The 12,972-nt window shown below is 34.6% G+C and overlaps 1 pseudogene; it reads right to left on the bottom strand.

Moving 5' to 3' along the window:
• Positions 1-2,278: 2,278 nt before the first annotated feature.
• Positions 2,279-6,402, bottom strand: LOC114286921 (putative O-methyltransferase 3 pseudogene; annotated as a pseudogene).
• Positions 6,403-12,972: the final 6,570 nt, after the last annotated feature.

The raw sequence follows: 12,972 nt of genomic DNA, 5'->3' as shown, positions 1-12,972 counted from the left end.
GCACTAGAACAACAGTTAATTATGTAATTTACGTAGCAAATGGTCATCTTTTCAATTTATATTGTCGCATTATGCTTCATATGATTCGCGTTTGAAAAATTCTATTTACACTATAATTTTATCTTTACACATATTTTATTATTATATTGTCAAGAAATAATTAAAATTCTCATTTTACTCTTTATTATATCAAAATTAACTTTAAATTAAACCCCTTTTAAAATCCTTACAGATTTTTCTCATTGCACCTATTATTTTTGAATTACTCTAGTGTTATGTTACCGAACAAACTATATGTGCCCATCCATATATTGTCACACATTTACAGATTCACTTTCCTTAAAATATTATTTTTTTTTCTTCTAAATTTATGATGGGTCTGATCAGTTATATATTGCCAAACAATTTTTATTATTCTGGTATCATGTTGCGGAATAAATTAGATTTGTCTAACCATTTGTTCCGCACATTTACAGATTAACTTTCCTTAAAACATCAAGTATCCATAAAAACATAAAGTGTACAAATATTTATAAAAACACACTGAGATGTTATCACAATATATCTATAATGATAGTTTCGATAGTTATTACATTAGAGCTGATAAGTGTACGGAATTGATCAATACGGGTAGTATGTGCTTTTCTCCCATCCATTAGCACATGAGTGATAAAAATGAATCCAATTAGTTACTTTCGAAAGTACTAGATGACTAGGAAACAGATAAATCTAACAAACCATTAATAATGCACTACTAGTCTTACTGTAATAAATAGAAGCATAATCATTCAAAGTATAAAAAAAAAAATACAAAAACACAAAAACAAAATTAAAAACAAAAATGTCAAAAAATGAAACTGGAAATGTTTGCAGTGAATTACTGGACATGTACTCTTTATTCAGCAGTGGATTACTAGCTATGTATTTTTTATTCGGTAATATTATTCCGGGCTATTTAATTTTGTTCAGTTTTGACATATTGAACAAAAGCCAAATATTCCTTTTTAAAAATGAAATGAAAATATAAAAAATAAAGAAAAAAACTCACAATTTCACTTTTTTTTGCTGGTCATTCATTACCATTCTTCATCCATTGATTTCTTTTATAATCAAAACATTGTGATTCTCACTTTTTGAAAGTAAATGTATAACAGAGAAGAAGAAATGAGAAAACAATGTAATGGATGTAAAGAGATAATCAAATCTACTCAATTTTTATTTTTTGTCCTTAAAGATAATTTCACACATGGATAAAATTATATATATATATATATATATATATATCTCCAATAAAAAATGTAAAGAGATAAATCTGTTGTGTAAGTAGAATTTCCCTTCACGCTTTATTGATATACCTGTATGTTTGTGTAAAATCAAACCATACATAGTCTAAGAATCTTTTGATAAGTCATTTCTTACATTGGTAACTTATTTAATTATTTATTAATTTAACGATATTTTTACCATCTGAAACCTGTTTGGTTACCATTTCGTTTTCAATTTTTAATTTATATTTACAAAAATTAAAAAAAACTGTCATAAAAACTTGTTTGATAATTTTTTTGGTTTATAAATGGTTATCTCAATTTGTAAATTTGAGGAAAAAACGTAAATTCAAAAAATGAGTTTACGTTGGTTTTAAACAGAAATTTAAAACTTTTACTAACAAAATTTGTTTTCAAATAATTTTTTTTTCAATTAATTTTTTTTTCAAATAAATTTTTTTCCAATTAATTTTTTTTTCAATGAATTTTTTTTCCAACTAATACTAACGGAGGGAGCAATTGGTAATGCTACTTCAAACCTTAGGGAGGTGATTGTAATTTCTAAAATGTGAGGGGTGTTAAAGTAATTTACCTAGTGAGGGCAAAATTGGTATTTAAAAAATTAAATTGCTGAGGGAGGAATCTGTAATGAAACTTTAAACCTCAGGAAGGGAGATGTAATTTCCAAAACGCGAGGGGGGAAACTGTAATAAATATAAACCTCAGGGGGTGTCAATGTAATTTACCCTAATGTTTTAATTGAATAGATTTGAATAAATTTGTATATATGTGTTTGTTTTTGTGCTCTGTAAAAATATTTTTACGTTTTGTTTGCATACAATCTGTTTAATTCTCTCTCTCTCTCTCTCTCTATATATATATATATATGACTAATGTTCGTTCATTCAAAAAATTAAATAGATAAAAATAGGTGTCAGCATAAAAGAAAAATTAGCATAAGAATTTCAACAAATAAGAAAAATCAACACAAGAATTTCAACAGATTGAAAAAATTAAAGAGAGAAGCCTATAGAATTTAAACAGATAGAGAAAATAATTTAACAGATAAGGAAAAAAATTCAATAGATAGATATAAATTTGAAAAAACAGTCAAACAAATTTGAAATATATATATAAATTTGAATAGTCAAAAAAAGTTAATAGATAAAAAAAATAAAAAAACAAAATAAAAAAAAAAAGAAGAAGAAGAAGTCAACAAATAAATATAAGGGTAAAATTGAAAACATAAAGTCTTTCAAAATAAACAAAATGACTGCTCACTAAATTATTTCAGAAAAGGGTAAATCTCTCACAAATAAAAAATATTCAGTGAACCTAATTTCTAGTACGGTTTCAGTGACTATAAAATCACTCCCATTCTGGGTTTGACGTCTTTCATTGAGGTTTGTCCTTAGAACAATTCAATTCAAACTTGTCATGGTTTATTATGTATTGCTAAGCAAATATAAACATCTCCTTTTGTTTTGTTTATATGGTTCGCATCGCATGTGTTTGTGCAGTGCTGATCATGCTGATCACCTTACCATCCTAGTACGGTGTTGTGCTACAATCGTGTGCTTCTATAATAAAATTTAAAGAATGAATGTATATTTTGAAAAATGCTATATCTCAATGAATTTTTGTGACTATTTTGCATCACTTTTTTACATAGATATTTATGATTGGTTCCTTCATAGTTCAACTTGTCAGTCCCTTGCAAGCCAGAAACCACATGTGGGAAATCCAACACAGTGCACTTCAAGTTTGGGAAAGCATCAGCAATGGCCTTTGCCACTGTGCCCGTGCTACCTCCAACATCAACCAACGAGTGCAAGCCCTCAAAAACCCCCTTACAGTCCTTAACAAGCACCTTTGTGACTAACCGGGCATCACTAGCCATTGCTTCATTCAAGAAATGGTTCAGCCTTGGTTCATGTCGCCCATATTCCCAAAGCGTCCTCCCATGAGCTGTGTCAAACGGCGTGGGATCGCCATTTTGGAACCATTCACTCACACGATGCCACGGCTTTGTCAAGATTGGATCTAACATGGCCAACAAAAATGGTGTCACGCTCAATGGCTCATCTTTCAGTAGGAGCCGAGAGGCCGGTGTGAGCAAATAGCTGTCTTGTTCTTCCTTCGCATTTTTGGAGAGCTTCTCCTCAGTAAAGAAGCCGGGATGCACGAGGATGCGCATGAGGCGGTAGATGTTAAAACCTACCAAAACCTACCACTACACCTACTCCACCCACTTCACCTACTCCACCTACTACTCCACCTACTACATACCTACCTCCTCTAATCTTCTATATATAGGACTCATTGTAAACATAACATACATCAATCAATAATACATCAATTTTAACATGGTATCAGAGCTATAAGATTTAAGCCTGTATTTCTTTGTCACCGGCGGGCAGCCGGCGGGCAACTTTGCCTTTGCTGCCCGCTGGAATTTTCTACACATACCTTCCACTCTCCACAGCGTCTTCCATATCTCTCTCTCCTTCCACACAGATCACACACCTGGAGACACTCAACACACTCACAAACAGACAAGTGATCACAGAATCAACGGTGGAGGTGATATGGACTCAACGCCACCGCTAACTTCGGAGCTACCCCAGAAACTACGTCAATCGCCGCCACGGCCAGCAGTGGCATTGAAGGAGGAGCCACCTGCGGAATTTGGGATGTTACCGGCCGCTGCGATGCCCCTGCCGTTGTAGATCAGACCATCTGCAGCGGCGCCTCCCAAGGACCGCCACACCAAGGTGGAGGGCCGATGGCGGAGAATCCGAATCCCCGCCACCTGCGCCGCCCGGATCTTCCAACTAACCCAAGAACTCCGCCACAAGTCCGACGGCGAGACCATCCGGTGGTTGCTGGAACACGCCGAGCCTTCCATCATCTCTGCCACCGTCACCGGCACTGTCCCCGCCATCGCCATGTCCGTCGGCGGAACCCTCCAGATCCCCACCACCTCCGCAGGAAGAACCCTCCAGATTCACACACACGGTTTAGAGACAGAGAGAGCATTACACCCAACACACCATTCACACACACACAGTTTAAAGAGAGAGAGCCCACACACAACACACACACGGTTTAGAGAGAGAGAGGACACACACTTCACACCACCAACTTCATCTTCTCACACACGGCTATCACAGAGCTAAACAGACCCAACATCATCATCATGTACCCCACTCTCTCTCTCTCTCTCATTTTTTTCACTTTCCAACCCAGAGCGCACATGCTTTCCCCATTAATATATTATTATTATTATTATTAACAAAAAAAAACAAAAACGAAAAAAACAAACAAAAAAAACAAACAACCCAAAACCATTTACAAATTTGCACAACAAACCATATTTTATTCATCTCAGAGATTCACCCCGATCCACATTTTACACCACAACAAAAAAAAAAAAAAAAAAAAAAAAAAAAAAAACCACACAAGATCACCATCACAACAACAACAGATTTGTTTTCTTTTCTGCAGACGGCCACCCACCGACCTACTCTGCCGCCAGTCTCTTCTTTTTGCCTCCGTCCTGGGCGGTCCTTGACGGTGCTGCCTCTGTGCTTCCTAATCCACCAAGCACATTCACTCCCCCCTGCTCCTCCACTGCAGCATATGGCGGACCTCCAAATCGGAACATCACGGTGGCCTTCCGCTTCAGCTCCTTATTTTCCGCCTTTAGCACACTTATCTCTGCTCGTGCATCCTTATACATGCGCTGGAGCAAAGCCAGTTGGGCGTTTAACTGCTGCACCTCATTTGTCCTACTCTGAAGCCGGTGCGACAAGTTTGTGACCGCAGTCATGGTCTCCACACATGACTTCAATGTATACTGATTGGCCTCAATATCCGTTTGCACTGCCATTTTTTGCTCCACAGACCGCATCGGAAAGTTCAACGGAGCAAAACCAGAGGTGTTTGGTTGAAGTTCACGGGCCACCGCACCAGTTATCTCTCTTGTTGACTCGTTGAGGTCTGGAAAGAGAGTGAGCAGACCACGAGAAGAAGAGGCCATTTCTGGGCTACAGAGTGTTACAAAGTTTCTCTCTCCGAAAACGCAGAGTTTTTTCAGCAAAGGGTTGGATCCAGAGTATTTACAGAGTGTTTCAGAATGACAATGCCTGGTTTGGTTTCCACAGCCTCCGCATTGGTTTATATCGACACTGACGACGCGGCCGACACGCCGCTCTGTCGCTCACGTGCCTCGCCGCGTCTCCGGCTCACCTTTTGATGGCTCGACGCTTTCTGTCGGGTACGACTTTTGATGGCTCCGCTCGATGCCTTTTGAGGGCGCGACTTTTGAGGGCTCGATATATATATCCATGTATATATATATTTGGGCAGCCTATATACACCATCCTACAGTGTATTTTCCAACGGTCCGACGTGACCCCATAAACTGTCCCAACATTGATTCCGGTTAGCTTCTCCATCGGTTCGGTGTGACCTCGTCAACTGTCCAGACTTTATCTGCTACAACGGTCTGCCACAACCATCCAGTGTCCTCTACAACGTTATGACACACCCATCCAGTGTCCTCTACAACGTTATGACACAACCATCCAATGTCCTCTACAACGTTATGACATAACCATCTAGTGTCTTCACCAACGGTCTGACACGACCATACAATGTCTCCTATCCTCTTTTATTTTATGTATTAGTCTATTTTCTTGTTTTGTTACTCTCTCCAAACTCAAGTTGGTTAGTTCCTATCCTCTTTGAGTTTACGGGGGGCTGTTAAAACCTACCAAAACCTACCACTACACCTACTCCACCCACTTCACCTACTCCACCTACTACTCCACCTACTACATACCTACCTCCTCTAATCTTCTATATATAGGACTCATTGTAAACATAACATACATCAATCAATAATACATCAATTTTAACAGTAGACACACTGGGCTTTGGAATGGTTGATTGGAAGAGCTGCAACGAGCTCCGAGAGAGGCATGGCTCGGCCATGTTTGTAGATTATGTCTGGTATGCCTAGTTGAATTGCACATTTTAGTGACATAGAGTTTATGAAGTTGAATATGTGGTTCCATATGTGAGCTTGAGAGTTGAGTAGCTCTATCCGCCGTTCATCATTGGTCATATCCATCTTAGCCTTCGTTTGGAAAGTGGGTTGGCTTTTTGATTTTTTGACTTTTTTGACTATTTTAGCCTGGGCTAAAAAGTCTGGTTTGGGAAGGGCTTTTTGGCTTTTTTGACTTTTTGGCTTTTTGGTGAGATGTCTATATGTAATATTACTAAACTGTCCCTGGTATTAAATTTTGTTTTTATTTGGGCGGCTGTCCTGACAGTGACGTCACCAACCCAGGCTAAGTTTTTTTTTTTTTTTTTTTTTTTTTTTTTACAAATAGTTTTTCATGTGGTTTTTATTTTTATTCTATTTTTAATTTCAATTTGATTTCATTTTCTGTAAAATAATAAAAAGTGAGGTTTTATTTTATTGTCTTGTGTATTTTAAGAAATTATTTTTAAAACTCATAACCAAACACATAATTCGAAACTCCATACTACTTTCACAACTCTACACTCAAATCATAACCAAATACATAACAAAAAAATTAAAATATTTAAAAAATATTTGTATAAAATAGAGTTTGAATTTTTTTTATAAAAAATTTTAAAATTAAAAAAATTTAAATCGTAATATTTTAAATTTAAATCGTAATATTTTAAAATTTAAATCATAATATTTTAAAAAAAATCGTAATATTTGAAATTTAAATCGTAATATTTAATTTTTGCCTTATTTATTTATTTTTTTTTGCCATATTTATTTTTATTTATTGTTTTATACATTAATTATTTATTTTTTGCCTTATTTATTTTTATATTTATTGCCTTATTTAATTACGTGGCGAATGGTAATTTATGTTTTCATGTTTTCTTTTTTAAAAAAAAAATTCAATGAGCCGTATCAAACACATCAAAATAAAAAAAAAATATTTTAACAACAAAATTTAAATAATTTAAATATTCAAAAATTTTAAATAATTTAAAATGTTAATATTTTAAATTTAAAAACAACTCTACACTCTAGTCGTAACCAAACATATAAAATGAAACTCAATTAATAAATAATTGAGTTAACTCATAACCAAACACATAACTCGAAATTCCATACTATTTTCAAACCTCTACACTCAAATCATAATATGTTAAATCGTAATATTTTATTTTAAATATTTAAATAATGTAAATAATCTTCAAAATTGAATAAGTAAAAAATTAAAATAAATATTCACAAAATTGAAATCGAAAAAATTTAAATAATTTAAAATGTTAATATTTTAAATTTAAAAATAACTCTACATTCAAATCATAACCAAACACATAAAATAAAACTTAAGTAATAAATTATTTTTAAAACTCATAACTAAACACATAACTTGAAACTCCACAGTACTTTCACAACTCTACACGTAAATCATAACCAAATACATAACAAAAAAATTGAAATATTTAAAACTATTTTTATAAAATAGAGTTTGAATTTATTTTTATAAAATATTTTAACAAAAAACAAAAAAAATGTTTTTAATTTTTTTTTTCAACTTTGTTTGTTCTGGGAAAATGTGTTTTTTGGGAAATTGTTTTATTTTTTTATTTTTTGTTTGTGCTGCCTCATGCCCCTCTTCATGAGGGGTAGTTTCGTAAATTCCCCTGACCGTTTATTGTTGCCAACCAACTGTGGCTCTTTTGTCCTTTACTGGCTAAATTAGCCTCTTTTAATATTTAGTGACTAATTTAGTCCGAAAACCTTTCCCAAACGACCCCTTATTAAGATATGCCTTATTGTGCTTCATGTACAACGCAACTCTTGCAAACATTTATATCTATATATAACAACTTCAATAATGTGCATAGCAGCACCATGAGCACATAAAACAAAAAAATGTGTCTCGTGACAGCTATTAAGACAATTAAACGTGTAAGTAAAATTACCCAAAAAAAACGTTCAAGTATTGAAATGGGTGGACCAACAACAATAATGCAAAGCACTAGAACAACAGTTAATTATGTAATTTACGTAGCAAATGGTCATCTTTTCAATTTATATTGTCGCATTACGCTTCATATGATTCGCGTTTGAAAAATTCTATTTACACTATAATTTTATCTCTTTACACATATTTTATTATTATATTGTCAATAAATAATTAAAATTCTCATTTTACTCTTTATTATATCAAAATTAACCTTAAATTAAACCCCTTTTAAAATCCTTACAGATTTTTTTCATTGCACCTATTATTTTTGAATTACTCTAGTGTTATGTTACCGAACAAACTATATGTGCCCATCCATATATTGTCACACATTTACAGATTCACTTTCCTTAAAATATTATTTTTTTTTCTTCTAAATTTATGATGGGTTTGATCAGTTATATATTGCCAAACAATTTTTATTATTCTGGTATCATGTTGCGGAATAAATTAGATTTGTCTAACCATTTGTTCCGCACATTTACAGATTAACTTTCCTTAAAACATCAAGTATCCATAAAAACATAAAGTGTAAAAATATTTATAAAAACACACTGAGATGTTATCACAATATATCTATAATGATTGTTTCGATAGTTATTACATTAGAGCTGATAAGTGTACGGAATTGATCAATACGGGTAGTATGTGCTTTTCTCCCATCCATTAGCACATGAGTGATAAAAATGAATCCAATTAGTTACTTTCGAAAGTACTAGATAACTAGGAAACAGATAAATCTAACAAACCATTAACAATGCACTACTAGTCTTACTGTAATAAATAGAAGCATAATCATTCAAAGTATAAAAAAAAAAAAAAAAATACAAAAACACAAAAACAAAATTAAAAACAAAAATGTCAAAAAATGAAACTGGAAATGTTTGCAGTGAATTACTGGACATGTACTTTTTATTCAGCAGTGGATTACTAGCTATGTATTTTTTATTCGGTAATATGATTCCGGGCTATTTAATTTTGTTCAGTTTTGACATATTGAACAAAAGCCAAATATTCCTTTTTAAAAATGAAATGAAAATATAAAAAATAAAAAAAAAAAACTCACAATTTCACTTTTTTTTGCTGGTCATTCATTACCATTCTTCATCCATTGATTTCTTTTATAATCAAAACATTGTGATTCTCACTTTTTGAAAGTAAATGTATAATAGAGAAGAAGAAATGAGAAAACAATGTAATGGATGTAAAGAGGTAATCAAATCTATTTAATTTTTATTTTTTGTCCTTAAAGATAATTTCACACATGGATAAAATTAAATATATATATATATATATATATATCTTCAATAGAAAATGTAAAGAGATAAATATGTTGTGTAAGTAGAATTTCCCTTCACGCTTTATTGATATACCTGTATGTTTGTTGTAGTATGTTTTGACCTAGAAAATTTATAATCTATAAATAGAATATGAAAGAATTCAATTCCTATTTTGCTTCTTTTTTTATTATTATTTTAAATTCACTTTTATTTCCTTATGGTTTGAGCTCGAAACACTTTACACTCCTATAATTTAAATATGGGCAAAAAGCTCTCTTGTGCTTTTGGACAAAATTACAATCTAACATTTGTTCAACTTTATCTATCATAAGACTGTTTTACCCTTGTCCAAAAAGAATATTTCTCTGTCTTCTATTATACACTTAATTTTAATATACTTAAAAACTAAATGTATTAAATAATAATTAACTAAGTCTATTTAATAATCATAATTGATATTACTCAAAATTTTAGCTGTCACTTAAAATGTAATCTAAAATTTAAGAAAAATTTAAATCATATGAAACCTACTTAATTCTGACTGAATTTATAAATACCAAATATAAGAATTAATATACATTATAATAAACTCACTACCACCACCATCATGCCACTACCACCATTACCACCATCACAACCATCATCGCTACCATTACCACTATTACTACTACTACCACCACCTTAATATCATCATTATCATTGTTATCATAAATACCACCATGTCACGACCCAAACCCGCCCTATAGGTTTAGCATCATAACCGACCAGTAATCATTGGATTACCATAGGCCTCTGTATAGAATAACATATAATTAAGGGGTTAGCAAAAGCAACTATACGAAATACAATGTCCATAGAGCTGTGTAGATACATATTAGACAAAAAATTAAAAGCTTTATATACATATAAGTAACGTCAAATAAACAATAGTCATATGTCACCAGATATACAAACAAAACAGGATGAGACTTAGCCCAATATTCAGACACAAAAGAAAACAGAAAATAGTAAACAAAAACAGCTACTGTCAACATAGAATTTGACCACACACAACAGCTTTTCAGGAACCTCTTCGTGAGGCATAGTGGTTTGGCTGACTCGGATAGGTCTAGGCAATTATCTCTCAGCTTGGTCTCGTGCCTGATCACTGTAGACGTCCCAGAACGCGTGGGGCCCTCGCTACAGTTCGGACTCGATTTGTGTCACGGTTCTTAATCTGAACCAAAGAGTCCAAATCCGGCAAATCGTTTTGAGAAACAGATTTTTGAAAAGAAGTGCCAAACATGGACTACTTTGTCAGATACAGAGTCGCCACCTAAATATTTTAAAATGGGAGAATTTAGGAAACCTTGACTCGGTGCCAAAGGCCACGTGTCCGTCATCACCAAAGTTGCCTCGGCTCGGGAACTTGGGTACGATTGGGGAAGGTCAGCTATGAGCACCCCCTCTCGCCCGATCCGAAGATCGGCCTCTACTAACCATGATATCCGTTTTTGAAAACGCTATGTGTTCTTATTCCAGTTATTTAGCCTAAAATTACTATGTTATGTGCACAGCAAGCAAGTATAGACTAGATCGCCTAATTTGGAAATAAGCATTGCATATCCGTTTGTCTTGAAAAGTACTTTGGAATTTGCTACTCGCAAGTGGGCTAAAATACGGATTTCAACGAGTTTTTCCAACTCAGACAATCCAACCTTCACCCACAGGCATTCAAACATTTTATCACATAATCATCTAGCCACATAGTAAGCATGTCGTCATGATAGCATTCACACGCATGCGGTATGCTAAAGCATGAAAATACTTACATCGTACTCCGTGCCAAAACAATAAACTAGTTAGCCAGCATGCATGGTCCTAGTTCATATCAAATTGACTAATGCAACACATACATGATGCAATTAGAGTAGGCTCGACTAACCTAAACATGGCATGTGAAATGCAATCAATTGATGCACGTATTCAATTTGGAATTGAAGTACAAATGCAGTTAGCATGATGTACCGAGCCCGGTGCGTGTGAGACAAATGTATGGATGCACGCATGCATAGCATAAGGTATGCTAATTTTAAACATGCCCTAATCTACCTTCATAAGCAGGTAAATAAAAGGGAAGAAAGAAGTGGGGATTGGAAGATATGCACACACACGCACCCACACTTATTACAGATTCGCCCTCGCCCGGAGGGACCAAATAAATATTACAGATAATTAACCTACAAGCTAATTAAATATTACAGGCCATCTAATTAGCTAGGCAAATTAACTAATCTAGGGAAAACAGATAAACCGCCTCGGGAAGAGAGCCCAATGCAAAGCATGCTCGGTCCTACTCGGAAGTACACTGCCATGCATAGGCCGCCTCTGTTTTCCCTGCTCTGCCTCTTTGAAGACTGCCAAAGTCTCGGAATTGCTTCTCTGGACATTGGGAGACACCACCGGCTGAGTAGAATGGCCACCGGCAGTAGTGTGTAATCACCGGCTGTTGGTGAAGCTATCGGCTACCAATGGGTTGCCGGTCGGCACTGAACACTGCCGGTCGGCAGAAAGTTCCTGCAGAATCTGCAATTGACAGCAACAGAGGGCAAGGCAGAGCATGGTAATGCAATTCAAGCAATGTGTGCACCAATCACACCCCTTATCATGTTTATGACTCAAAGGGCCATGATCTTTGGTTCTTGGACCATCAATCGCGCATTTCCATGCGTGATGGCCCAAGGGACCGAGTGTGCACTTCGATTTCAAATGTAATGCACGCAAACACATAAGGGCCCAATCCCTATCACTAAATCAAGGGACAAGGCATGCATGTTCAATGCAACCTAAGCATGTTAACTATCATGCAACATGGTATAAAAGGGAGCATGCAAACATGCAATGCACATTAGGTACACAACCTAAGCAACAAGACAAACAAGTATGCCACTACTATGCAAACTACTTAGAGCATGCGAGATGTAATGTAATCATGCAATATGCTAGTAATTTGACCAAGGGAATGCATGCCAAATGCAAATAATTTCAAGCATGAAACACATGCAACCAAAGCATGCAAACATGAGATAATGTAATAGCATTTGAATGGCATACAAGGGATGGACTTACACTAATTGGACGGCTCTAAGTTAGGTCCAAAACAGTGGCCAAAGCTTAAGAAGATGGGACCAAAGACACATACACACATGCACATGTTAAGGCCTAAACACTTAAGCATCAAAGGGCATCTTTTAAGCGCACTTAAAAGGGAATAATCATGGACATGGGGCATGCATTAAGCTCTGAAAATCATGCAAGAACATGGTGCCAAACCAAGCAAACAAGATAGGCTAAACATGCAACAAATGACCCAAGCATTCAAGGCAAGCTAAGGGAGTGTTGAACTACACTTGA

The sequence above is a fragment of the Camellia sinensis genome, chromosome 7, assembly GCF_055761805.1.
Source record: "Camellia sinensis isolate YWXY chromosome 7, ASM5576180v1, whole genome shotgun sequence".
Taxonomy (NCBI): Eukaryota; Viridiplantae; Streptophyta; class Magnoliopsida; order Ericales; family Theaceae; genus Camellia; species Camellia sinensis.
Note: the sequence above shows the minus strand (reverse complement) of the source record. Positions and strands in the feature narration are given on the sequence as shown.